The sequence below is a fragment of the Anomaloglossus baeobatrachus genome, chromosome 9 (genome assembly GCF_048569485.1).
Source record: "Anomaloglossus baeobatrachus isolate aAnoBae1 chromosome 9, aAnoBae1.hap1, whole genome shotgun sequence".
NCBI classification, from domain to species: Eukaryota; Metazoa; Chordata; class Amphibia; order Anura; family Aromobatidae; genus Anomaloglossus; species Anomaloglossus baeobatrachus.
The window spans coordinates 87,320,587-87,344,970 of NC_134361.1; the positions used below are offsets into that span (position 1 = coordinate 87,320,587).

At 46.8% G+C, this 24,384-nt stretch overlaps 2 protein-coding genes across 3 annotated transcripts in view; one reads left to right on the top strand and one right to left on the bottom strand.

The window, feature by feature from the left end:
- Positions 1 to 3,800, top strand: part of ZDHHC15 (zDHHC palmitoyltransferase 15) — a 79,971-nt gene extending 76,171 nt beyond the window's left edge. Inside the window, exon 12 of the mRNA XM_075323859.1 lies at positions 719 to 3,800. The gene's annotated coding sequence lies outside the window, so the exon portion shown is untranslated. The remainder of the gene's footprint in view (positions 1 to 718) is intronic.
- Positions 3,801 to 24,247: 20,447 nt separating this feature from the next.
- UPRT (uracil phosphoribosyltransferase homolog) overlaps positions 24,248 to 24,384 on the bottom strand; it is a 41,717-nt gene continuing 41,580 nt past the window's right edge. For both annotated transcript variants that reach the window (XM_075322690.1, XM_075322691.1), the window contains exon 7: positions 24,248 to 24,384. This exon is cut by the window's right edge and continues 1,848 nt beyond it. The gene's annotated coding sequence lies outside the window, so the exon portion shown is untranslated.

Here is a 24,384-nt window from a genome sequence, read left to right on the forward strand (position 1 = left end):
GGGGTCACTCAGAAAAATCTAAACATAGTGCATGGAGGCAGGTCCAGAACCATCAGCAATACCAACGGGGACGGATTCCCGGACGAGCTCCCCTGAGTGGCAGCGGCACCCAGAGACTTGGTTTACTCCTGTGTGAGAGTCTGCTTAATGGTCGCACCAACACCCACACGACCTGAGTGAGTACACTGCATACCCCTGAATCTCCCCGCCTGTCCTGCACCACGCTCCCCTACACCTCCACCATCCAGAGCCCCCGGGCCTACCCTACCCGTGAGGGAACGTCATCTGGCTGCCCCGCTCCATCTCCCCCGAATACTCCCATCTGCAGCGGCGGTACTCCCCTTCCCACGAACCACGGGTGGCATCACGAACACTAAACCCCCTGTAAATAGTCCCCCTTTTATTTTCGAGTGGCCGTAAGCCCCCGGTTCCGGAGACCCTCGAGCCACAGCAACCCCGGATACGAGCTGGTCGACTGCTGCAGGGGCGGTACAGATGTCTATCTGCAGTTTCCTCATAGACAACATGAGAACGCTCAGCCGAACCAGTTATTCTGTGTATGGGAGAGTCGCGAGAAACGTCATTGTGCCAACAGCCATTGAAGATGTATGGTCTGCTTTAGAACTTGCCAACCTTATGTATATATAGTACGTAATTAGTGTATTTTGTGAATAATTTGCATGTAGGTAAATATGTGATGACCATTTTTGTATTACAGGGGCCAGAACACTGCGCACAACATGCCCAGCAGGAAGATTAGCCCACTTGGCCCATCCAGACATGGCACAGCTGCAGGAGCCATTTTTCGGAACGGTTCAGACTGTGCTTTGCTCTTAATCTCGGGAGCTTGTATCTATTTAGCGGGTGGGGAAGATGAACAGGACCATATTTATTAAAACTCTGCGCATTGTTTCTATGCAAGAGGATTTTTTCAGTTCCGGAAGTGATGACGTGCTTTAACTTTTTTGATATTCTAATTTATTAATTGTCTGGCTTCGTATTACTTGTCTATAATGCTGGAGGGGGTATTTCTTTGTAAAATCTCTGGGCAATGAAGGGATCTTATTCGGTGTAAATACACTGGAGACTTGGCACAGGATTTCCAGTATAGATTGAGGAATATTTAATGTGTTTTGTAAATTATCTTTTTTGCACTCTAGAACAAATCTAGGCAGGTCCAAGCTGATTCGGCTACTCATTTGCCGGTTTTGTTCCTTCTCTCAGCCCAAATCCACTGTCATTCCTGTACCAAAGCATTACCTCTGATGTATCGGGAGCCCGAGTACCTGTTGTAATAATGTGTATATATTGTGTATCCAATAATCCAAAAGTTCTGCTACTCCACTTAGTCCAGAGATGATCTACAAGCAAGTTTTATACTTTTCTATGATTGTCCTCTATACTCCAAAATACTTGATACTGTGCCACATGCCGGATCACATTAATGCCTGACTACTAAAGGTTACTGTATGGCAAGTTCCTGGGGGTATCCTGAATGCACCACAGTTGCCTGGAAATGAAGGATATGATATGTATATAATGCTGTAAAACATGACGGTGATGGACAGCAACACTAGGAGGACATGTATTGGGGTGCAGTGTCTCCGCCAGACATCATATTCCCTCTGCAGTGATGGTCATGGTGGCTCTATGCTGGGTATTCATATTACTGGTGATGATTCATTAATTGCTGATCTGCCATTATTTGATTATGAATTAAAGGGGTTGTCCCTTTACACTTTTTAATTTGTATACATAGTTAAGGTGAATATTCTCTGGTTGTTTGACAGACGTGTAGCTCAACCGGATCATCATTACAGACGTTAGGTGCACTCAAAACAGAAGAATCAGCCATGAATTCCTGTTTCAAAGCAAACCTGTGATGATTCTGCAGAAGAATCGCCCATAAAACATGCAGGCTATGCAGTGGATATTTCACGTCTGCTGTATCAGTGATGCCTGCACACACAGCCAGAGCCGGGGTTCCATAATGTGCACATATGGCCCTAATGTATGACACTACACATACTGCGGATACTTGCATCCGTCAGGCCCATAAGACAATGCCTGCTCCTTATTAAGTCACTTAACATTAAATCACACAATCACAATTCCCTGCTATAATCTGTCGGTCATTAATTTCTCCATAGCGCCCCCACAGGGAAAATAAAGCATTACATAGAAATCAGTGTGATGTCATCAGATGCATGCTTCCCGAATCAAGGGAATGCCAGATAACAGCCGTGTAGATTGTTGCACACATTGAAAGGCCTGCCGAAGAACACCTTCCGCATTCATTATAGCGTTTGCACCTCTTATAGTCTAGTTTTTGTTGATTTTTGTATTATTTTTTCTTCAATTTTTGCCTTAATCTCTTAATTTGCACCTTATTAGTGTGTGTTTTATGTTTGTCGTTGTAGACGGGGTATGGGTATTTCCAGAAATTGTCAACTGATTTTGATTTTTGCCATTTTAGTGGAATGTGTGACTTTTTACGCGTGAAAATAAAAGTTAAAAAGAATGTCACCAGGTTTCTGTTATGTAATCTGAGAGCAGCTCGATGTATTGGCAGAGACCCCCAATTCCAGCGATGTCACTTACTGGGCTACTTGCTGCAGTTTTATCTACTGCAGATCTAACAGTTCTCTGAATGCTGAGCTCTGAATAACCTTGCCCCCACCGTTGATTGGTAGCATTCCGTGTACATGGGCAGAACGCTACCAATCAGTGGTGGGGGCGGGGTTACACAGAGCTCATGAATATGGAGGATTACCTAGCAGTAGGTTTACTGGTCCTCTAGTGACAATCTCCTGCTGATAAAACTACAGCAAGCAGCCCAGGAAGTGACACATCGCTGGTATAAGGAGCTTTGCCCTTACATTATGCTGCTCTCAGATTAAATATTAAAAACCTGCTGACAGACTCCCTTTAATGACAAAAGTAAAGAGTATTTTTGTTTTGCGCAAAATTCATGTCCTATGTGCACCATTTTGAAGAACTTGGATCAAAAAACAATTACCAAAGGACGGAAAGAAAAACAAAGACTGCTAATGATGAATCTGGCAGTGTGTCTTGGAAGATTAGCCTGGTGCTGTCTCCGGTCGGCTCCTTCCTGCCCCGCTCCTGTTGAGTGACAGATGTATACACCTTGGGAGAGATCGGTCAGTCTTGGCGTTTTGGGGTGGGGAGAAGCCGGCTTTTCAAAATATGTGTACCCTTAAACGCAGAAGGGTTTTACAGTAAAACTGACATGGCTGATGTGATGGAGCCAGTATGTGATTGATGCTGCCCGTGGATCAGGCAGCATGAATCTGATGTATGAAAACAAATTAACTAAGACCACTCCATTACCAAACTGCACTGCTCCTGATATAGTGCGATGTCCCAAAATATCTTCAGGTCCCATGGTTTCCTATAATGTATTGCACTTTTATGAAGGCAACAACATGTGTGAGTATTGTACGTAAAGGTGACTAATAGTGAGCGATTCCTCGGTCATACCGGTGACGGGCATGCTGAGAACATTCCCGACTGATGTCCGAGTGCTGGATCCGCTGTTATACGCAGGTGACAGCTGCACTGTATACATACAACGGCTGATTGACAGTCATTTTTCTTATTGCGCACTGTGTTCCTAAGCAGGACTGGAACTACACAAAGCCTTTTTACGTTTTATACTATGGTTATTTTTATGCTTGTTGCAAGGATTTTTACTTTTAAGGGACAATACAGTTCATTTTCACAATGTATTTCTTTCTTCTGTATTTGCTGCCTGTCGTAAATAAATGTGTAATTTATAATTCCCATTGTGTGCAGTGGTTTGCCATTGTCGGGCTCTGTGACCGTTTATTATTCCGCTTTCGACAGTAGTGTTATTCGGACGCCTCTAAATGACTTTCATTTACTGCAGTTTGTATAACATCAAATTTCCATCCTGTCTGTGTAACATTACACTTTCTTTGGTATGAACTGAAATCTGAACATCACCAACAGTGCCCACAAACAGGACTGTGGGAATGTGATGAATAGTCGCATCCATTCCGAAATTCATGGAAGCCCTAGAGCTCTGATACTCACGAAACCTAAGGGTACATTCACACATACAAGGGTTTTTTTTGAGAAAATTCTCCTCACAATCCAAGACACAATTGGCATGGTTTATTCAGTATATTGTGAAAGTGAGTACACCCCTCACATTTTTGTAAATATTTTACTACCCGGTGTTGCCTGGGATAGTAACTAAGTGTCTCTCTCCCACTCTGTCGTCTCTCTATCCCTCTTGGTTTCTGTCTGTCTCTCTATCCGTATGTCTCTGTCTGTTTCTCTCTCCCTGTTTCTCTGCCTGTCTGCCTCAGTCTCTGCCTGCCTCTCTCTCTGTCTGCCTTTTTCTGTCTCTCCCGGTCTGCCTCTCTCTCTGTGTCGGTCTGCCTCTCTTCCCCCGATCTGCCTCTCTTCCCCCGGTCTGCCTCTCTTCCCCCGGTCTGCCTCTCTTCCCCTGGTCTGCCTCTCTTCCCCCGGTCTGCCTCTCTCCCCCGGTCTGCCTCTCTCCCCCGGTCTGCCTCTCTCTCTCTGTCTCTCTATCCGTCGCTCAACCTAAATCATATTAACTGACACATAAGCTGTCTTAGGGTACGTTCACACGAGTGTATGAATCAGACGAGTGCAATGCGAGAAAATCTTGCATTGCACTCTGACCAATTTTATTCAATGAGGGAGAGCAGAAGGTCAGCTTTTTTTTTCATCCAGATTCTGGATGAGAGAAAAGTCGCAGCATGCTGTGATTGTCAGCGAGAGCCATGTCACTCGCACCCATACAAATCTGAAATATCGGACTGCACTTGGATGATACCGGAATGCAGTGCGATAATCGCATTAGCAGACAATGGAGGAGATGGGGAGATTAGTCCCGCCCTCTCCTCCACACCTGTGATCTGATCGCAGGATCGGATCACAGTGGCATGACAATCGATTCACGCTGGCAGCATAGCAGGAGCCAAGGGTCATTAGCAATAATGCATCTGATGCACTCACATCGGATGCCATAAGATCTTGTTAATCCAGCCTTAGGCATGAACGTATGAAAAAAATGGTCCCATTCTCATCCTGAAGAGTAGGACGATTTTTTTCTCACTTGTCATTCGTGTGCTGTCAGTGTGCAATCCGTTGTTTTCTCAGCAGCTATTAGTCATTTACAGGACCATTTACAGTGTTCTCTGCTAAATGATAATGTATCCATAAAAACGGACGACACTGGGATGGTCTGTGTGACATCCGTTTTTTTTTCTCGCACCCATTGACTTTTATTGGCGAGACTCGCACGATTTCGGCAACAAATCGCAGCATGTTGCGACTTTTCTCTCATCCAGAATCTGGTTAAAAAAAATTGCTGACCAACTGCTCTGCCTCACTGACTAACATTTTCTCTCATTACAATCATGTGAATCATACGGTCATGTGAGCGTACCCTTATACTAAGAATGTCCTTCGTTGCTTATGGCAACCAATCAGAGCTTCTATTAATGACCTGTAGCTCCCAGCTCCATTGACTTTAATAATGTAAGCAGGTTTTTTGGCGAACTTTAAAGCCAACACTGATGATCCGACACTTTGAGACAATGTAAAGTAGTCAGTGTACGGCTTGTAGAACAGTGTAAATTTAGAGCCTTCTAAATAACTCCACACACAGCCATTAATGTTGACTACCGCTGGCAACAAAGGTGAGTACACCCCTAAGTGAAAATGAGCGAATTGTGGCCAATTAGCCATTTTCCCTCGCCGGTGTCATGTGACTCATTAGTGTTACAAGGTCTCAGGTGTGAATGGGGAGCAGGTGTGATAAATTTGGTGCTATCGCTCACACTCTCTCATACTGGTCATGAAAGTTCAACATGGTAGCTCATGGCAAAGAATTCTCTGAAGAGCTGAAAAAAAGAATTGTTGCTCTACATAAAGATGGCCAAGGCTATAAGAAGATTGCCAACCCCATGAAACTGAGCTGTGCTGACATACTGAAGCAGAGTCTGATCCACTCCCTTTGGAAACTGAATTATAACATAACGACCCAAGAACACCTCAAAGACGACCACTACTTTGTTAAAGGGAAGGTGTTGCGTTTTTTTATTTTTGTATTAATAATAGTGATTATAAAATCAAGTATTTTTAATACAAAATTAAACTCACTGTTTATTTAGTTTTTATTTAATTCTATTTTTACTGAAACGCTGGGGGCTGCCATCTTGGATCTGCTGTGTGTAACAACAGTTACCTCCTTTATGACAGCCCTCTGTGCATTGACTCTGTCGGGCTCCGACCCTATTCTCTAACAGAGACAGCGTCTGCTGTAAACTAGACAAGCCCCCTGGGCTGTCCAGATCACAGCAAAGGGAGGGTTTCTCTGCCATCTTTCTAGAGCTCACAGCGTATGCTGTGTGGTGCACTTTCCCCATCACCCGCCACGATGGGGTGAGTACTGGTGCCGGGCAGCCGTGATTGCACTGTAACTGATCCTGGTGTGCTGCTCCCCATTCCTTCGCTCATTCCCCCCCGCCACCGCAAACTCTCTCCCCCCCCTCCGCTCACGCCCCACTCCACCGCTCACCCTCCCTCCCTCCCTCCCTCTTCGTTCACCCCCCTCCTCCCCACGTGTGCTCACCTAGTGCCTCTGTTCCTCGCTGCTCTGTGCAGTGATCCTTGATAGGAGGAACAGACACCAGGCTGACAGGACAGGCTGCCGGGGACGCAGGTCTGAGGTGAGTGCATGCGGCTTGAAGCAGTGATAGCGGCATGACATCTGTAGTGCAGTGCCGCTCAGGCTGCAGATCACCCCTCCTCGCCGCATGTCATCTCGGACCTCCGATCCCAGCTGTCAGCACACTATATGGAGGCGCGGGATGCAGTGCGGCATTAAGTCAGCTGTCATTAGTGACACTTTAGACATTAGGATCACTTTGCGGTCACCAACAATATGGCTCCGCACTGTGATCCTAAACTTCATTCTATCTTAACTTTTTGGAAACACCCAGATTGGGAGGGGGAGCTGTGACATCACACACAGGAGAGCCTCTTTTACTGCAGTTGTAATGTGAGCTAGTTCTACAGTAGGATTTCAGCAGCTGCTCCCTCTAGTGTTTGAGTGGAAAATATCAAACTTTTTTTTTTATATTTTTCTCAAAAGCACATAATTAAACAAAATATTAAAACTATAAATTTTTTCAGTTATTGATTTATTTATTTTTTTATGACCCCTTCCCTTTAACCCCTTAGTGACGGAGCTAATTTTCACCTTAATGACCAGACCAAATTTTGCAATTCTGACCAGTGTCACTTCATGAGGTTATAACTCTGGAACGCTTCAACGGATCCCGGTGATTCTGAGATTGTTTTTTCGTCACATATTGGACTTCATGTTAGTACCAAATTTAGGACAATATTTTTTGCGTTTATTGAAGAAAAAAATTGAATATTGGCAAAAATTTTGAAAATTTAGCAATTTTCAACTTTTGAATTTTTATACCGTTAAACCAGAGATTTCTGTGACACAAAATAGTTAATAAATAACATTTCCCACATGTCTACTTTACATCAGCACAATTTTGGAAACAAAATTTTTTTTTGTTAGGAAGTTAGAGGGGTTCAAAGTTTATCAGCGATTTCTCATTTTTACATCAAAATTTACAAAACCATTTTTTTAGGGACCACATCACATTTGAAGTGACTTCAATAGGCCTAGATGACAGAAAATACCCAAAAGTGACACCATTATAAAAACTGCACCCCCCAAAGTACTCAAAACCACATTCAAGAAGTTTATTAACCCTTCAGGTGCTTCACATGAACAAAAGCAATGTGGAATGAAAAAAAGCAAAAATTAAATTTTACCTAAAAATGTTGCTCTAACCCAAATTTATTCACTTTTAGAAGAACTAACACAACAAAATGGACCCCAAAACTTGTTCCCCACTTTCTTATGAGTGCGCCGATACCCCACATGTGGTCAGAAACCTCTGTTTGGACAAATGGGAGGGCTCGGAACAGAAGGAGCAATATTTGAATTTTGGAAAGCAAATTTGGCTGAAATAGATTGCGAGCACCATGTTGCATTACAGGTCCACTAAGGTACCTAAACAGAAGAAACCCCTCACAAGTGACACCATTTTGGAAACTAGACCCCTCAAGGCTTCTATCTAGGGGTATAGTGAGCATTTTAGATCCACAGGTACTTCACAGATTTTGTTAACGTTACGTTGTCATATTGAAAATTTTAATAATTTTCTCAAAAATGTTGCTTTAGCATCAATTTTCTCACTTTTTCAAGAGGTAATTCCAAAAATTTGACCTCAAGGTTTGTTAACCACTTTTTTATGAGCGCGGTGATACCTCACATGTGGTCTGAAACCTTTGTTTGGACAAATGGGAGGGCTTGGAACGAAAGGAGCAATATTTGAATTTTGGAAAGGAAATTTGGCTGAAAAAGATTGCGGGCACCATGTCACATTTGGAGGACCCCTAAGGTACCTAAACAGCAGAAACCCCACACAAGTGACCCCATTTTGGAAACTAGGCCCCTCAAGGAATTTATCTAGATGTTTGGTGAGTACCCTGAACCCCCAGGTGCTTCACAGAATTTTATAACGTTGAGCCATGAAAAAAAAAAAAAAAATTTTACCACAAAATTGTTATTTCAACCAGGTAGCTTTTTTTTTTACAAGAGTAAAAGGAAAAAATTCAGCATAACATTTATTGTGCAATTTCTCCTGAGTTTGGCGATACCTTATATGTGGTGGAAATCAACTGTTTGGGCGCATGGCAGGGCTCGGAAGGGAAGGAGTGCCATTTGACTGCAAAATTGGCTGGAATCAATAGCGGACGCCAGGTTGCATTTGGAGAGCCCCTGAGGTGCCTAAACAGTGGAGGTCCCCCACAAGTGACTCCATTCTGGAAACAAGACACCTCAAGGCTTTTATCTAGGTGTATAGTGAGCAGTATGAATCCACGAATACTTCACAGAATTTGATAAGCTTAGGTTGCCATATTGAAAATTTTCATTTTTTTCACAAAAATGTTGCTTCAGCATCAAATTTCTCACTTTTTCAAGAGACAACAACAAACCGTGGACCCAACAGGTTGTTATCCAATGTCTTATGAGCACAGGGATACCCCACATGTGGCCAAAAACCTCTGTTTGGATAAATGGGAGGGCTTGGAATGGAAGCAGCACCATTTGAATTCTGGAAAAGTTGAAATAAATTGCGGGCACCATGTCACATTTGCAGGGCCCCTTGGGTACCTATACATTAGAAACCCCCACAAGTGACCCCATTTTGAAAACTGGATTTTATTCAGGAGTATAATAAGCATTTTGAATCCACAGGTACTTCACAAAAATGTTGCTGTAGCAACCAATGTCTCACTTTTAGGCTATGTGGCCATGAGCCAGCGACACGGCGTCTAGTACACAGTGTCAGCCTCCTGCAGAGATGTGAGTGTTGTCCACGGGAGAACGCAGCTGCCCATGCCCACGATTTGGGTTCAGGCCGCTGTGGAGCTCTATGCTACCTGCAGAGAACACTCATCTCCGCAGCATAAATTGACATGCTGAGGCTCGGGAAGCTGCGCCACAGGTCAGTTTATGTGGCGGAGAAAAGAAGCACATTGGGCAAGCACATTGGGCATGGGATTTCTAAAAATCCTTCCACTGTGCTTCTACTGCACAATGCAGCGTTATGGACGCAGGGAAAACACTCTGCGCCCAAAACGCTGCAAATCCTGATTGTGGGCGCACAGCCTAAAATGCTACAATGGATGAATGGATACATGTCAAACATATATAACGTCCCACCCCCTGCATATTCTAAGCTGGCGCCCTTTAGTGCCTTTCATGTGGCACTAAAGGGTGCCTAGCCTTGTATTTAGCCCCCCAAAAAAATAATAATTAAAATAAACGACGTGGGGTCCCCCCCATTTTTGATAGCCAGCTAGGGTAAAGCAGACAGCTGTAGCCTGCAAACCACAGCTGACAGCTTCACCTTGTCTGGTGATCAATTTGGAGGGCTCCCCAGGCGTTTTTTTTAAAAAAAAAAAAAACGTGGGGTCCCCCCCAAATTAGATCACCAGCCAAGGTGAAGCGGACAGCTGGGGTCTGGTATTCTCAGGGTGGGAAGAGCCATGGTTATTGGACTCTTCCCAGCCTAAAAATAGCAGGCCGCAGCCGCCCCAGAAGTGGCGCATCCATTAGATGCGCCAATCCTGGCGCTTCGCCCCAGCTCATCCCGCGCCCTGGTGCGGTGGCAGACGGGGTAATATATGGGGTTGATACCAGCTGTAATGTCACCTGGCATCAAGCCCTGGGGTTAGTGATGTCACGGCATCTAAACAGATACCCGACATCACTAACCCAGTCAAGTAATAGACAAAAAAAGACAAAAAAAAATTTATTTGAAAAAAAAACTCCCCGAAACATTCCTCTTTCCCCAATTTATTGAAAATAAAGAAATTACGGTCGCTGTAATCCGCTGTAATCCGTGAGGTCCCACGCCGACTCTGGATCTTCTAGAATATGGGGGGCACGTTCAGGGAACGTATCCCCCATTTTCTGGAAGAGCAAGCTCTCCATGAGCAGTGTGGGTGCAGTAATCTGAGAATACTGCACTCACACTGCCCCGGTCCAACTTAGGGCAGAGTGACCTGCAGTAACCTCATTCCAGAATATGAGGGGCACGCTCACAGAACGTACCCCCCATTTTCTGGAACAGCAGTCTCTCCATGTGAGGACCACACTCCTCACATGGAGAGACTGCTGATTACTGCACTCACTCTCCCCCGGTCCACAGTGGAGCAGCCTGTGCATCAGCGACGTCAGCGTCCCTGCAAGACTGACGTCGCTGATGCACAGGCTGCTCCACTGTGGACCGGGGGAGGAATCCAGCTGACAGCCGCTGTCTGCGCATGCGCCGTCAGCATTCAAGAAGGAGGCGGCGTGATCGCGGGACGGATCACCAGACAGGTAACGTATGACCGGGGGCTCGGGGGCTGGGGGGGGTGATGGGGGGTGACCTAGTGGGACCTGGGGGGACCTGGGGACACCTTTCTGCCGCATGTGACGTGTCACATGCGGCAGAAAGAGCAGAATGAATGCGGGGGAGGGGGGGTGGCTCTGGAGACCCGGAGGGGGCTCCGGTGACCAGAGGGCTCCGGTGGACCGGAGGAGGGGTCAGGGGGAGGACATTTCCCTCCGATCTGAAATGTTTGATCATTTCAGATCGGAGGGAAATGAATGCAGAGCCGGCGGCGGCAGTTTTCAGCGCGCGTCGGCGCCATCTTGCACGCTCCGGAGGGGGGCTCTGAAGAACTGGAGGGGGCTCCAGGGACCAAAGAGCTCCGGTGTACCGGAGGAGAGGTCAGGAGGGGGACATTTCCCTCCGATCTGAAATGTTTGATCATTTCAGATCGGAGGGAAATGAATGCAGAGGCGGCGGCGGGAGTTTTCAGCGCGCGTCGGCGCCATCTTGGATTTTCCGGAGGGGGGGGGGGTTGGCTGGATTTCTCCGGTACCGGGGGCTTTGGGGGCACTAAGGGCTCACATTTATTTCTCATCTGACATGTTTGATCACGTCAGATGAGAAATAAATAAATTTTACCAGCCATTTTTTTTTTTTTTATGTTGTCGCCGGTATACGGTGTATACCGGCGATCGCATTAACGGGGTGCATACAAAACACCCCGATTCATAATCTGGGGGGTCTCAGCTACCCCCGGTAGCTGAAACCCCCGAGATTTTTCGTCACTGGGGGGCGCTACAGGGTTTTTCCGGCCTGACGTCTCAAGACGTCGGAACAGAATAAGTACCCTGTTTTTCCGACGTCTTGAGACGTTAGGCCGTCGCTATGGGGTTAAAGAAACTGAGGGTAAAGGTACTGGACTGACCAAGCATGTCTCCAGACCTAAACCCTATTGAGCATGTTAGGGGCCTCCTCAAATAGAAAGTGGAGGAGCACAAGGTCTCTTACATACACCAACTCCGAGATGTCGTCATGGAAGATGGAAGAGGATCCTGTGGCTCCAGTGAACTCCATTCCAAGAGAGCTAAGGCAGTGCTTGAAAATACTGGTGGCCACAAAACAATATTGACACTTTGGACACAATTTGGCTGTTTTCACTTAGGGGTGTACTCACTATTGTTGCCAGTGGTTTAGACATTAATGGCTGGCTGTTGAGTTATTTAGAGGACAGCAAATTTACAGTTATACAAGCTGTACCCTGACTACTTAACATTGTATCAAAGGGTCATATCTGCAGTGTTCTCCCATAAAAAGATATAAAAAAAAAGTTACAAAAATTTGAGGGATGTACTCACTTTTGTGATATACAGTACGTGTAGTGATTGCATATTTTGCTATGGCATCACCATGGATTTTAACTAAAGCATTCCAAAGGGGAAAATACACAGCAAATCATTGAGATGTGAACTTCTTTTCTCTCTATGATTTTTGAGTGGAGAACGCTCAAAAAAAAACTAAACAAAAAAAAAAAACAAAAGAATAAACATATTTATTTTTATACAAAAACTGTGAGCTTGGCATTGGAAACCATGGAAGATGGCAATGGATAAATGTTTCAATACAAACAATAATTCTTAACACAAAGCAATTTAAAGGGAACCTGCCACCAGATTTGGGCCTATAAGCTGTGGCCACCACCAGTGGGCTCTTATATACAGCATTCTAACATGCTGTATATAAGAGCCCAGGCCGCTGTGTAGAACATAAAAAACACTTTAGAATACTCACCTAAACAGTCGGTGCAGAGCAGATGGGCGTCTCCGTACTCGGCCATCTCGGTGCGGCGCCTCCTCTTTCGGCCATCTTTGTCCTTCTTCTGAAGCCAGTGTGGATGACGCATCCAAAGACATCCACAATAGCCGGCATTGACATTCTGCGCATGTGCACTACCGTACTTTGATCTGCCCTGCTGAGGGCAGATCAAAGTGTGCCTGCGCAGGACCCCAGTGTAGGTTTGTGTGGATGACGTAGACGCGTCATCCACACTAGCTTCAGAAGATGGCCGAAAGAGGAGGCGCCGATACCGGAGAACAGAGACGCCCATCCAACCCATCTGCGCCGCATCGACCGTTTAGTATTATAAAGTGTTTTTTACGTTCTACACAGCGGCCTGGGCGCTTATACACAGAATTCTAACATGCTGTATATAAGAGCCCAGTGGTGGTGCCCGCAGCTTATAGTCACCAAATCTGGTGACACTTTCCCATTAAAAAAAATACAGCTGAGAACTACAGTAGCCATTAGTTGCTGCAGTTTTGGGATTGTTTAATTTTTGCGGGGGAACAGCTTTCACCCACTAAACTGTGCTGCCATTACAATTGGACGCCCAGTTTTGCTTGTGAAATGGCTTGTTGCACCGCAAAATTAAATGACTCTATAATACCCAATATGAAAACCAGTGTCTACTTCCGATACGGAGACGTTCACATTAATGTATTTCCGGTGTGTGGACAGCACACAGAAAAACGTTATCCTATGTGATGGTACAAATGAGCGATTTTCCAAACAGACCTTAGGTCTATGTGCAAACAAAATTGCTCCATACATTAGTCTGGTCCGATTTATGGACCAGCTGCGCGCATGTAAATCATAGGCAGCGTCTGCACCGTTAGGCTATGTGCATATAGTTTGTTTATTTTTTTTTCTTTTTGGAGGTTGTCAAAAATGACAAGTTTTCTAGTGGAAACAGTTTCAGGAAGCGCTCCATCTTTGAGGATCTTTTGGAGGGGTTTTTCCATTCCTGAAATGGCTTTGAAGCATTCTAGAAGAGGACCTAGTGGTTTTTTTGCAGCTGTGGTGGAGGACACGGGGTAAGCAGCGGTAGTAGTCGTGTGTGCAAAGCAACAGGTCACCACACAGCCTGTCATTAACCCCACGCCTTCCTGTCACCGCACCACACACAGAAATACTCCGCAACAGTCTCAGGCGACACACTTTCATTTTTCTTCAGGGAATTAAAGTCCAGACTCAGTCTCGTTTCTTAAACAGGCCAACTTTATTTTCTGGTAATGTCCGCATCAACTAGGTCCGCAACTCGCTGGTACTGGTTCTCATCCGATGGAGGTTCCAACCACTCTTCCATGCTTTACATAAACAGTAGTCCGTATCACTGGCATCTGAGTACCCTATGTCACCTCCACGTCTCTCCTTCCAGGCTACACTTCATACTAGCACCAGGGGGGTTCGCCACCGAACAGGCTATCCTGACTGTGCCCAGGCCATCCAGACATACCCTTCTGCCTGAGGGCGCACAGACCTTTCCGTGAGTATGGAATTCGTTGAGTTTCACCAAGTAGATACCAACACCAGGCCTCCAACCGTCCAACTATACACCTCTCCTTGGGGACTGTGGTTCTCCACACTGAACCGGATCCTGCGTGCCGCGGTCGCGGGGTTAACCCATAGGGTCAGAATATTCTACTTGGGGGTTCTCACTAATTCATCTTCCCGGGGACTCTCCTGCTGTCTACTTCCTATCCTCACCCTTTTATACATGCTGCTCTCCTCCTCTTCCTTAACTCTTTCTCTGCTCACCCAGGTTGCCAGGACAGCTGTGCTACAACACTGCCACCTTTTAGCCTTTACATAAATCACTTAGACAGCCTCACCCATTCTGTTATTGGGTCTCCTTTTCCATCTATTAGCATAAATTGTGGCTTCAATTGGTCTTCTGATAGAGTATTAATAACTAATTTTATCCGCCTGTTAATTTTTGTACAGGAAATTTTGTGCCATTTTCCTCTTTGTCCTCATTTACCCTGTAATGACTTCTTTTAAAGTATATGTATTTATATTGACCCAAACATATTTATGTATTCAATAAAAATAATGTTTTATATGCAGGAATCATGATTTGGGCTATGATGTTTCTACAAACTCTTTTTTCTGGCACACAAAGTCCTTTTTGCCTTGCTAGTTTTCCACACTGCCACCTGGTGGTTTTTATACAATTCACATGCACATTATACATTACACTTACATTTTACACATTATATATAGACCATCAATGTGCCGGCTACTAATGCAGGGGTGGGCTCAACCCTAAACCCCCACACAGTCTCGTTTAGAGCCTTTTTTTTTCCACATAGTACAATACTGGTCTGAACTTATCTTAAAGAGAACCTGACACCAGTTCTTTTGCCCTATAAGCTGCGGCCACCACCAGTGGGCTCTTATATACAGCATGTTAGAATGCTGTATATAAGAGCCCAGACCGCTGTGTAGAACATAAAAAACACTTTATAATACTCACCTAAACTAGTCGCTGTGGTGGATGTGGCTCAAATGGGCTTCTTAGTCCTCTGGTGCCGGCACCGCCTCTTTCAACCATCTTCGTCCTCCTTCTGAAGCCTGTGTGCATGACGCGTCTACGTCATACACACTCGCCGGTCCCGCGCATGCGCACTACAATACTCAGATCAAAGTGCGCCTGCTCAGGACCTGGATTCTAGCGAGTGTGTATGACGTCGGATGCGTCATGCACCACGGCTTCAGAAGATGAAGGACAAAGATGGCCGAAAGAGGAGGCGCCGGCACTGGAGGACGAAGGCGTCCATTTGAGCCACATCCACCGCAGCAACCGTTTAGGGGAGTATTATAAAGTGTTTTTTATGTTCTACACAACGGTCTGGGCTCTTATATACAGCCTTCTAACATGCTGTATATAAGAGCCCACTGGTGGTGGCCGCAGTTTATAGGGCAAAAAACTGGTGACAGGTTCCCTTTAAGGGCTCGTTCAGACAAATGTCTTGTATATCTGTGTATTGTCCATGGTGAAAAGTCCATGTATATAGTATGCTGACCAATGCAAGACAATGGGGCGATTCCCATGAGCGAGACTGCTGGTTATCATGTAAAAAATCTGTTGCATCTGGTTTTTATGCAGCAGAATTATTAACATAGAAAACTATTTGGCTGTTTATATTTTATATTGTTGATATATGAAACTGATACCATTAGGAGGTCATATGGATGGCAAACGGACTATTTTGCTTGCTTGTCTGAGCCCGCCCTAAGGCAGAATTCACATCTCTGAAACCTTATTTTTGGATCACAATACCTGGGACACCTGCCATGTGCCCTGTCCGTATAGATGTAGATAAGGCAGTTAGTGCGGGTCAGGAGACCTATGTTTTGCAACAAGTAAATTCAGCCTTCGCTCACAACACTGTATAAATCGGATGAGCGCTTTCTGATTTTTTATCGCGTAGCTCTCGGATCAATGTTATTCAATAGCCCAGTGCTGATGACGATTAATTCCATTGACAGATTCTGTGAAAAAAATTGCAGCACGCTACGATTTTAGTTTGAAATTGGATGGATGCGAGAAAAAAGTTGAATGCCGTAGAGAGCTACATTATAGCATCCGATTTTTATGGATACATTACAATTCTGTAGCATAGGAAACTGTAAATAGTCCTGTAAATGATTAAAGGGAACCAACCAGCAGGATTTTCATATATAAAGTAAAGCCAACGCTATACTGGTGTTAGGATGCTGAATGTAAGCATAGCTTCTGTTCTGAGATTGGAGGTTTTATTTCAGAAATATGTGCAAGTAAAGTTCCAGCAATGCACTACTATTTGATTGACAGGTGCAGCAGAAAGGGAATATGTAGGTCGGGACTTGCTGCCTATTCCCGCCCCTGTCTGCCTGCCTGGCCTTCTTCCCCCTGTCGCCATCATAGTCATTTATTTGGTGCAGGCAGACAGACCAGGGCGGGAATAGATAGCAATACCTGACCCACATATTCCCTTCCTGTTGCACCTGTCAATCAAATAGCAGTGCATTGCTGGAACTTTACTTGCACATATTTCTGAACTAAAACATCCAATCTCAGAGTAGAACGTATGTTTACATTCAGCATCCTAGCGCCACTATAGATTCCAACTACCTATCTGTCCTGCTGTCAGCCCCTCTCCCCCGAGTTCTGTGGCTCATCTGACTGCTCCTGCTGAGATTTTGCTACTTCCTGTGAGGTCACGTTGACAGGTCAGGAGCTTATCCCCCGCCCTGTTGACGGGCATCACAACTAATGTCATCTTGGCTCCCTGCTGCCGACCAAGTACAATGCGACAGCCCTTGCCCCCTCATCCTCCCACGTACCCTTCCCACATTCTGTACTGTCCCCTGTGCACTGCTATCTGTGCGCTCTGTGATGAGATGCTGCGGGTTTATCAATAGGAACAAGATGGCAGCAGAATTGCAGCTCTCATCATACTGCAAAGGGGAACAGACAGCGCGCTGGGAGTGAGAAGAAGAGATTACAGAGGGAGAAGAGAGACTGCAGGGGGTGAGAAGAAGAGAGCACGGGGAGAGAAGAGATACCACAGGGGGTGAGACGAAGAGAGCACGGGGAGAGAAGAGATACCACAGGGGGTGAGACGAAGAGAGCACGGGGAGAGAAAAGAGACTGCGGGGGGTAAAAGAGAACGCGGGGAGGAGAGAGACCGCAGGGGAGAAGAAGAGACTGCACAGGGGGAGAAGCAAGTACACAAGGGAAGTAGAGAGAGCACAGGGGAGAGAAGAGAGTGCACGAGGGGAGAAAGCACAGGGGTGAGAATGTAGGGGGGAGAAGATTACGCAGGGGGGAGAACAGAGACCATGGGGAGAACAGAGACCATGGGGAAAGAAGACAGACCACAGGCAGGAGACGAGAGACCACAGGGGGGTGGGGGAAGAGAGTGCACGTGGGGAGAAGAGTGCATGGGGGAAGGAGAGTTCACAAGGGGAGATGAGAGTGCATTGGAGAAGAGACACAAAGTTAGGTCCAGAAATATTTGGACAGTGACATAATCTTCATGATTTGGGCTCTACATGCCACTACTGAGATGCAATTTAAGTGAAGACTTTCATATTAAATTAAAGAGGTTGAACAAAATATTCTGTGAAATGTTTAGGAACTGCACCCATTTTTCTACAAATTCTCCTCATTCCAGGGGCTCAAAAGTAATTGGACAAATTTAATTTACCATAAATAAAATGTTAATTTTTAATTCTTCATAGAGAATTCTCTGCAGGCAAAAATTGCTTAAAGTCTGGAAGCCATGGACGTCACCAAACACTGGGTTTCCTCCTTTGTGATGCTTTTCCCAGCCTCTACTGCAGCTGACTTCAGTTGTTGCTATTTTCTGGTCTTATTTAGATGCTTTTTGACAAAGTCTAATTTGGCCTATTTTTAAGGCTTAGTAATCGTTTGCACCTTGTGGTGAATCCTCTGTATTTGCTCTCAAGAAGTCTTCTCTTTATGGTAGATATAGATACTGAAACACCTTCTTCTTGAGTATGTTTTTCACTTGGATGGATGTTGTTAAGGGGTTTTCCTTCACAAAGAAAACTATTCTATGATCACCCACAAATGTTGTCTTCCTTGGACATTCAGCCTCTCTGAGTTCCCATGCTCACCAGTGTGCTCTGTTTTGTTTTTTGTAGAATGTACCAAACTGTTGATTTGGCCACCTCTAACATTACTGCCATCTCTCAGAGATTTCTTCTCTATTTTCAGCCCAATGATGTTGTTTCTCCTCCATTGAGAACTCTTTTGACTGCATGTTGTGGGTTTACAACAATGGGTTCCAAATGCAAATTCCACATCTGGAATCAGCTCCAGACCTTTTACCTGCTTAATTTATGATGGATTAATGAAGGAATAGCCCATGCAGGTTATTTAAAGAGCTTTTTAGATAATTATCCAATCACTTTTGGTCCCTTTAAAAAGGGGCAGCTACCTGTTAAAGAGCTGTAATTCCTAAACCCTTCTACAAATTAGGATGCAAATACCCTCAAATTAAAGCTGAGAGTCTGCACTTCAAAAAAAACATATTGATTACATAGGTGCTTATTGAAAATGTTTTGGTAAACAGGTTAAATGCCAAAATTTGCATCACTGTCATATATATATATATATATATATATATATATATATATATATATATATATATAATTTCACACATTTTTATTCATTTTTTTGCTAAACAGACCAAAAAAGATCAGCTATATATACACCAGATACATGTGTGTATATTGAGATAGATCTCTCTATCATATATACTGATTAAGAGATTATATATACTATATATATGATAGATCTATGTGCACACATGTATCTGGTGTATGTATAGCTGATCTCTTTTGGTCTATTTACCCACAAAAAAAAGTGTCAAAAATGGTGTGTGTGTGTGTGTGTGTGTATAAATAAAAGGTATGGTGATGTTGGAGGTCATTGCTGGGCAGATTACTGACAGCCAATGAGTGTGCAGAGGGCGGGGCTGGACACTGATTCCGGGCGGTGTCCGTTCTGGCTGTGAGGTTTGGCAAACAAGCACGGGAAGATGTCATGTTTGGTTGAGCCGCAGGTAAACAAAGTGTACAACCTCTCTAAGGGGTTTCAGAAGCCATCATCCGGAGCATATGAAGTTGAAGCTACTGTGTTTGTCACCGGGCCTCTGTATTCTTATCCTTATTCCTCTTTTGCCTGATCCATTCCTCTTCCAGGCTTCAGTTTCTGGTATAACGTGACAGGCAGCTCACTGATCTCAGCAGAGGATGGTGCAGGACTTCTCTGCTCCCTCTGGGTGAATGCATTGACCATTACTTGCAGTGATATTTTCTTTACAAGTGATTTAACAGAATGGTGACCAGAGGCTACAAGATGATTAAACGTTCCTTTAATAATAAAACACTATTCACTGCAACCTTGTGATCTTATTTGTCTGAGATGCAAGGGAGGGGGGGGGGGGGGAATAGGACTCTTGGTTAAGACTTCAACTGAGCCCTTTTGCACAGTTAATAAAAATTGGAACATAGTGCCATCTTGCTGAATAGTTTGCTTCAGTAAGGGGTACATCTTTTCAGTTGCCGTGTGCAGAGACTGGAGTACAATTTTTGCCCTAATTTACGCCATCTTTGTGACAAATCCTAGATCTGCTAACTGCACTCACCTAATTGACCACAAAAAACTCCGCTCCGTTAACCTTAGAAAAGGTTGGTAAAACTGGAGCAAGAAGCAGGAGTTGTACATAAAATGTTGTGCATTTCAATTTCTTCTAAGTGCAGTCTGCAGTGAGCTGATTTTGGGGACGGTCTATACTTCTATTATGACTGCATGCGCTCCCAACGAGCGCAGAGGATGCAACACTGCATGCGCCACATTCGCATAGCGCATACAACAGTCTGATGCAGGAAGACCGTGTTCACAAAGATGGCGCCGGAGCAATCTTAGTGAAGAGTTTTCTGCAATACTTACAACCGAAGAAAAAAAATGAAAATGTATGCGCTAGTGCAAATCAGGTAACAATATCATCCACTTTGTGTTTCTAATGTTTTTGTATAAGGGTATGTGCGCACGTCTGCATTCTATTCCGCAGCACTTAACTCACTGCATGTGCGTTTCAAAACGCAGCCGAAAAGCTGCGCTTTGAATGCATTGTGCATGCAGAATTCATGCGTTCTGGATGCTTGCTCTGCCATAGACAGTGGGAAAAGCATCCGGAATGCACAAAAGAAGTGACGTGTTGCTTTTTAGAACGCAGCGTTTTGGCAAAATATTTCAGCAGCCAAATCGCTGCGCTCTCAAACGCAACATGCGGATGGATTATGCACAATTTTAATAGATTGTGCTGGGGACGCAGGCTTTTACACTGCGGTGCAATACGCAGCGTAAAAGCATGAAGAAAAAAAAAAGCACATGTGCGCACACAGCCTCATTCCTCAATCCCCACCCCACACCCAGGGCTGTATTTTGCCTTCGTGCTGCCCTAGGCACTTTAAGTGGTCGCGCCCCTTATTGACAACGTAACACTGAGTTTTCGCACACGACATCTGTTTAAGGCAGATCTACTCTGTAAAACACTTGAAAAAGTATCAATGAGAAACGAAGGGCACTAACACCCCCCCCCCCCCAATGGGGATCACCACGGGCACATCAAAACATAGCATGAGTATAAAATATTCCCACCACACTGTCCCCACTTATATACTGTTGTGACTGTCACACTGCCCCTAATAAACTACACACTGCCCCCCCCTTATAAATTATACCCACCACACCTTCCTCAATTATGAAATGTGAGGTCAATGTGCAGATCATATCATACTGCCCCCTCCTCACAATGTCCCATGCATGCTGCCCCCTCCTCACAATGTCCCATGCTTGCTGCCCCCTCCTCCCAATGTCCCATGCATTCTGCCCCCTCCTCCCAATGTCCCATGCATGCTGCCCCCTCCTCACAGTGTCCCATGCTTGCTGCCCCCTCCTCACACTGTACCATGCATTCTGCCCCCTCCTCACAATGTCCCATGCATGCTGCCCCCTCCTCACAATGTCCCATGCATGCTGCCCCCTCCTCACAATGTCCCATGCATGCTGCCCCCTCCTCACAATGTCCCATGCATGCTGCCCCCTCCTCACAGTGTCCCATGCATGCTGCTCCCTCCTCACAATGTCCCATGCATGCTGTCCCCCCTCACAATGTCCCATGCATGTTGCCCCTCCTCCCAATGTCCCATGCATGCTGCTCCCTCCTCACAGTTTCCCATGCATGCTGCCCCCTCCTCACACTGTCCCATGCATGCTGCCCCCTCCTCACAATGTCCCATGCGTGCTGCCCCCTCCTCACAATGTCCCATGCATGCTGCCCCCTCCTCACAATGTCCCATGCATGCTTCCCCCTCCTCACAATGTCCCATGCATGCTTCCCCGTCCTCACAATGTCCCATGCATGCTGCCCCCTCCTCACAATGTCCCATGCATGCTGCTCCCTCCTCACAGTTTCCCATGCATGCTGTTCCCTCCTCACAATGTCCCATGCATGCTGCCCCCTCCTCACAATGTCCCATGCATGCTGCCCCTCTCCATGAGCTCCTAATGCTGCCTTCCTCTTTTTCATAATGACACCTCCATGCTGCCCCATTCATTATACTAAGACCACCACACTAACGCTTATGCTGAGACACCCCTCCCACACACACACACACACACACACACACACACACACTACCCCACTCTTGATATTGACTCCCCTACATTGCTCCACTCCATACTGAGCCCACATATGCTGCCCCTTCTCCATAATGAGCTCCCAATGCTGCCCCCCTCTCATTCTGAGTCCTTACACTCCCCCGCTATCGATTGTCATTGCACTATCCCTCAACCCTTGTCCTCTGTCTCTAGGATTGGCCCCTCTCCCATTCCCCCAGCAGCAGCAGCTCTCCCCCGCCTTCACCAGCAGCCTCTCTCCCAGCATCAGCCTCTCTCCCCCCAGCCCCCCCAGCATCAGCCTCCCTCAGCATCAGCCTCTCTCCTCCGAGCCTCCCGCAGCATCAGCCTCTCTCCTCCCAGCCTCCCCCAGCATCAGCCTCCCTCAGCATCAGCCTCCCTCCTCCCAGCCTCCCCCAGCATCAGCCTCTCTCCTCCCAGCCTCCCCCCTCCCAGCCTCCCTCAGCATCAGCCTCCCTCCTCCCAGCCTCCCCCAGCATCAGCCTCTCTCCTCCCAGCCTCCCCCAGCATCAGCCTCCCTCCTCCCAGCCTCCCCCAGCACCAGCCTCTCTCCCCCCAAACTCTCCCAGCATCAGCCTCCCCCAGCACCAGCCTCTCTCCCCCCAGCATCAGCCTCTCTCCTCCCAGCCTCCCCCAGCATCAGCCTCCCTCAGCATCAGCCTCCCTCCTCCCAGCCTCCCCCAGCATCAGCCTCCCCCCTCCTAGCCGCCCCCAGCATCAGCCTCTCTCCTCCCAGCCTCCCCCAGCATCAGCCTCTCTCCTCCGAGCCTCCCGCAGCATCAGCCTCTCTCCTCCCAGCCTCTCCCAGCATCAGCCTCTCTCCTCCCAGCCGCCCCCCTCCCAGCCTCCCCCAGCATCAGCCTCCCCCAGCACCAGCCTCTCTCCTCCCAGCCTCCCCCAGCATCAGCCTCTCTCCTCCCAAACTCTCCCAGCATCAGCCTCCCCCAGTATCAGCCTCTCTCCTCCCAGCCTCCCCCTCTCTCCTCCCAGCCTCCCCCCTCCCTCAGCCTCTCTCCTCCCAGCCTCCCCCAGCATCAGCCTCTCTCCTCCCAGCCTCCCCCAGCATCAGCCTCCCTCAGCATCAGCCTCCCTCCTCCCAGCCTCCCCCAGCATCAGCCTCCCCTCTCCTAGCCGCCCCCAGCATCAGCCTCTCTCCTCCCAGCCTCAGCCTCCCTCAGCATCAGCCTCTCTCCTCCGAGCCTCCCACAGCATCAGCCTCTCTATCCCCGCCTCTCCCAGCATCAGCCTCCCTCAGCATCAGCCTCCCTTCTCCCAGCATCAGCCTCCCCCTCCTAGCCGCCCCCAGCATCAGCCTCTCTCCTTCCAGCCTCCCCCAGCATCAGCCTCCCTCAGCATCAGCCTCTCTCCTCCCAGCATCAGCCTCTCTCCTCCCAGCCTCCCCCAGCATCAGCCTCCCTCAGCATCAGCCTCCCTCCTCCCAGCCTCCCCCAGCATCAGCCTCTCTCCTCCCAGCCGCCCCCTTCCCAGCCTCCCTCAGCATCAACCTCCCTCCTCCCAGCCTCCCCCAGCGTCAGCCTCCCCCATCCCAGCCTTATGCAACATCAGCCTCCCCCCTCCCAGCATCATACTCTCTCCTCCCAGCCTCCCCCAGTATCAGCTTCTCTTCCCCCAAGTCTCCCCCAGTATCAGCCTCTCTCCTCCCACCCCATACGCAGATCTCCAGTCTGCATTACAGACACCCCCACGCTCCTTATGAATCTACAGCTCTGCGAGCACTTACCTGCTCCAGGGCCCGCCATCATCTTCTTGGCTCACGTGAGTATCCTCCTCTGACACCGGCTTCCATCGCGGCGTCCTGCTGTGAGCTCTGCATGTGAAATCCACACAGCATTGGACGCAGCACAGAGGAAGAAGCTGATTGGCGTGCCTGTGACCCCGGAAGTGCAGGCGCCGGCAGTTCCGGGGTCAATCAGCTCTCTGTGCCCGGCCGCCGCAGTATGTCTGCATTCGCGTCTTAATTGACGCGGATACAAATAAATAAAGGTGCGCCTCTCCCCCCTCCGAAAATACAGCGGATTTAATGAATGTGTAAAAAAAAAAAAATTTTTTTTTTTTTTTACTGCTAGAAGGTGCCGCCCCCTGCATCCTGCCGCCCTAGGCACGGGACCACGGGTGCCTAATGGTAAATACGGCCCTGCCCACACCCTTAAACAAAAAACTGCACAGACCATAATGAATTTACAGTATTTTTATTTAATTTTTTTTTTTAGTTTAGAGCATTGTATGGCAAGTTCAAAAGAAAAAAAAAATGGTTCGGTGGACAAACTCCTTTAAAAAAGGTTGTCAAATACATTTAAAGAATTAAAAAAT